Below are 4775 nucleotides of genomic sequence, written 5' to 3'. Positions count from 1 at the left end.
GCTCGGCGTCTGCCGCCTGGGTGAGTGCGCGGCCCCGGCTCGGGGCGCGGGGCGCGGGGCGCGGGGGTCCAGGGAGGCGGAGGCCGGGTCGGGGCGCGCCGGGTGCCCCCGCCGTCCGCGCCGAGGCTCCGCAGCAGAGCGTGCGGCCCCCGGGCGCCCAGACGGGGTAGGGGCGCGGGTTAGGGGCGCGGGGTAGGGGCGCGGGTTAGGGGCGCGGGGTAGGGGCGCGGGGCCGCAGGCGCACGAGCGCTGCCCGGAGACACACGTGCCCGCCGCGAGCCGCACGCGCCCAGGCAGCCGCGGGAACAAGCCCCGGCCCCACCTGCCCGGCTCCCCTGCCTCTAACCTAGTCGCCATCAAGCCTGGGCCATCCCGTAAAAGAAAAAAAAAAAAAAAAGTTTTCTATCAGAATCTCTCTGCAGGGCAGCCGCAGGTTGATGTACGGATTCAGGGATGCGTCCCTCATCCGCCCCCCTCCAGGTCATGCATTCAGTCCTGGGATCGCATTTTGCAGCAGCCAGTTGGGAATTATTTACCTGGCATGCAGATTCAAGAGGGCCAGGCGTTTCCCTGAAGAATTGTAAGATTGGATTTTTACCCTTTTTAAAAAAAAAAAATTTTCCTTCGTAATGATTTTCTGTTACGATGGATTATATCATAGGTTGGGAGGTATTAAGCTGAAAGTTTGGAAACTGTGCCTCCACTTGCAAATATACACATATTTCACTCTTTTCAACGAGAGCATCCCATGTCTTAACGTTTTAGATTATTCCTATAAAGTACATATTAACCTACATTTTGAGAATGGACGGTGCTGCTCTTGGCACGGTAACCTTTACAAAGAGACATCATTTTCATGGTCTAATTAATGAGAATTACGTTTTGAACGCGGTGGTGATTGCCGATGGCTCCCGTCTCCAGATACAGGGACGCAGTTTAAATTCCGAAAGCTTTTTACAAGAATACTCGGGGATGATGTGATACACAAGGTTGAGGCTGAAGACTCGCAGGAGAGTCTGGTCCTGGTTTTCCCTAAAACCCCAGAGTTGAATCTGGAAGGAGGGGGGGAGAAATTTTTTTAAAGTGCTGTGCTCATCAAATATACACCTGTTGAATTTACACTTCTGTTATAGATCGGTTTTAACAAGAAACCCAGATCCTTTTGGTACTCGGATTATTATTTAAAGTGAATCTCACTGTAGTGCACAAATAAACCGGAGAACATTGCTTTGTAGGCCGTCCAGACCGCTGCTTTGAATACATTGGGGCATAGATTGCATGGTACACAGTTCGTCTTTTTAAAGTGTACGATTCAGTGAGTTTTAATATACTGACAAGGTTGTTCAACCACCACCACTATCTAATCACAGGACATTATAATCATCCACAAAAGAAACTCCGTTAATACTCATTCCTTATTCTCTCTGACCCCAGCCCTAGCAACCACTAAGCTACTTTCTCTTTTTTTGTAAATTGGCCTATTGAGCATTTCATATAAATAGATTCATACAATACGTGGCCTTTGGGTTCCTGGCTTCGTTCACTTAGCATAATGTTTTCAGAACTCATCCATGCCGTAAGCTGTATCAGTACTTCATTCCTTTTTGTGGCTCAGTGATAGATACTCCATTCCGATATTCCATGGTTTGCAAAGGTTGTTCCCAATAAAGCATTATTTGTAACCTAATATTTTCGGTTATACAGATTTTGGTTTATTGGATGTTGTCTTTAAGGCTTTGATGATGTAAAATTTAACTGTAAAGAATCAAACTAATTGCTTAAGTGTATCACAGTTTATGTAATGATAGTGAAGGTAAGCCTGTGTCAGAACTCACATTGTACTCTCTTTCTGTGACTGACAGGTGACAGCTTTTGTATCCCTTCCCATTTGAACAAAGTTGGCCTCTGAACATTGTTGCCCACACGTTGACTTAGGGGCTTTGTCAACCTCACACTGGATGAGTATCTCGATTTCAGGATAACATGTCTTGGAAAAACGGAAGCGTATTATCTACAAATAAAACATGCAACCTCCGTTTCAATTATTTTTCCCTCAACATCTGCTGTTGTATCTGTGGGTATATTCATTGCTTATCTTCAGAGTCCTCGGGGCCAATCACGTGGCCCAGCACATGTTACAGATGCTCAGGAAAGGTCTGTCAACTGAGAAGCGCTGTGCAGAGTCACGGCTCCAATCCAGTTTGAATGAAGGATAGGCTGCCGTTCTTAACCATTGTCCTGGAACAAGCTGAAGTGTTCATTGTTAGCAATTAAGAATGAGTTAGCAGTTAGTGACTCCACCACTCTCCGTGTTAGAATATCCACATGTTTTGAACTGGACCAGTTTTCTTTCTAATAACTCTCCAGAAAAAAAATTATTATTAAATCATTTGGACTGAAACAAATCCTTTCTTTCCAAATAGCAGGGATCACTGGAGACTAAAGAGGAACAAAATGGGTGTTTTTAGGTGGGTGGGGATTAAATATATTTGTGGGTTCATCTGTTTGGGTGATTCTATCAAGATTGGCCTGTGGCCTCAACTGTCTTTGCCAGAACTAGCTAGATCACAGTTCTCACACTTGAGTAAGCATCAGAATCACCAGGAGAACTTATTAAAACACGGATTTAGGGGCCCATTCCAAAGAGCTGCTGATTCAGTAGATCTGGGGCAGGGCCTGAGAATCTCGTCTAATAAATTCCTAGGACATGGTGATGCTGTTGGTGCCAGTCCATACTTTGACAGCTCCTGAGCCAAGTTTGACATCTAGATGTCAGTAAAGTTTCTGGATTATTAACAGGTCCTTACTGTGGACTTGATTTCTGATACCTAACCTAATAGTATTTTTTGAAATGGCATGAGTTAGACAACACTGAATGTTACTCAGCTGAAGGAGATGCTCGGTCAGAGAGGCAGAAATTGAAGATGACTCCAAGATCACTCCCCAAGTGAATTTGGACCTTCTCTAGAATAATGGAGAGGTTTTCTGGTAGGTGGAGAACTAATATAATGGCAGCACAACACTGTCATTATTTAATCTTGACCCACCGAACAGGTAATAGGAGAAAACTGCATGCGGTGACTTTCCTGTAAGGAGGCTTAACTCTGAGTCATAGAGGAGAAGGTAGGTGTTTTAAGAGCTTTGAAGGAATAGTTTTTCTCAGCTCATGAGAATTCAGGATCTTTGAATGAAGTAAGTTACAGCCTTGCAGGGTACACTAGATTCAAGTGTTCACACATTGTAAAATATGTAATGAATCTGATTCCGAACTTTGAGGTCACATCTCACTGCTTTAAGGAACACATTAATTACAAATTATACCCAATTCCTTTGCAAGGATTAATTGCTCAGTTTATCCTGAGTATGGAATCAGTAGAATCCAAAATGTTGTGACTCTCAGCTTGGTCTGTTTATTCTCTGAAAACAAATGTAACCAGGAATAGAAAAGATTCACGCTTTTTCTCCCCAAATAAGAAGTAGCCTCCATTCAGAAAATTAATTACTTTTGATTTGCAGAGCAGCAATTTTCTTTATTTCATTTCTCTCTCCTTTTTTTATATAGACTGTACTTGTGTTCACTCAGGGAAGTTTGCCAGGATAAATCATTTCACTGACCAGTTCATTTTTGCTCTCGTGTCTGCGCTAGATATTTGGGAACTCGCTTAAAAGTTTATGTCGTGGGAATTTTGCTTCTGGCAAAACTTCAGGTTTTTCTGGAAACATGCACTGCATTTCCCCATTCCCCTTACTCCAGCGAGCTTAGAGTTATGTCTAATCTGGTAGCTTTGCTTGACCACCCCTTTGCCAACTGTTTAGAGGGTGGTAGAGAAATGGAACCCCCCATTCCCAGCTGGAGGAGCTCAGAAGAAGGGCTTGATTAAAAGATGAGCTTGTGTTTTAATTCCATTCACCATCTACTCAGTGCTTGCCAGGTGCTGAATATTTTATGTATATTTTCTCATTGCAGTCTCCCCAAACCGTGGGAGGTAGGTGTTTTCATTTTACACCTTTCACAGCTGGGGGAAGTGAAACGCAGAAGAGTCAGATGACTTCCCCGGTTTCCCACAGCCCGGCTCAGCCTATGCATCGCTTCTGACCCTCCAGCCTGAGCCTATTTCTCTTTACTTTCCGAGGAGACCAGTTTCCTGTTTGGAATCGATTGGCTTGTTTCATAAGAGAGGTGATGCTACATTTCACGTTCCCGTGTGCTCCCATACCACTTTTTTCCCCTTCAAAAAACAAAAAACGAAACTAAGGCATAATTTACCCTAGAAAGCTTACCATCGGGGATCCCTGGGTGACTCAGTGGTTTAGCGCCTGCCTTTTGCCCAGGGCCTGATCCTGGAGACCCGGGATCGAGTCCCACATCGGGCTTCCTGCGTGGAGCCTGCTTCTCCCTCTGCCTCTGTCTCTGCCCCCGTCCCCCCCCCATGAATAAATAAATAAATAAAAATCTTAAAAAAAAAAAAAAAAAGCTTACCATCTTGCAAGTTCTTACAGATGCATGTGGTCACTTAACCACCTTGATCCAGATGTGGCATATTCCTGCCCGTACTATCTCAATCAACTACTCTTTTGTTCCGTGTTTACTGAGTGCCTGACCTCCGCTAGGCAGTAATCATTCCGCAGGGCATAAAGAGCCCTCACATTCGCGATGCCTCCCATCCAGCTGATCCGGGTCAGTCCCCACTGGGAAAACCTTCTTTAAATCTCACTTTTAAGATACTTTCTTAGGTTAGCACTAGTTGAGAAAAAAAAAAAAAAAACAGTCTTTC

The sequence above is a fragment of the Canis lupus genome, chromosome 18 (genome assembly GCF_048164855.1).
Source record: "Canis lupus baileyi chromosome 18, mCanLup2.hap1, whole genome shotgun sequence".
Lineage (NCBI taxonomy): Eukaryota > Metazoa > Chordata > Mammalia > Carnivora > Canidae > Canis > Canis lupus.
Note: the sequence above shows the minus strand (reverse complement) of the source record.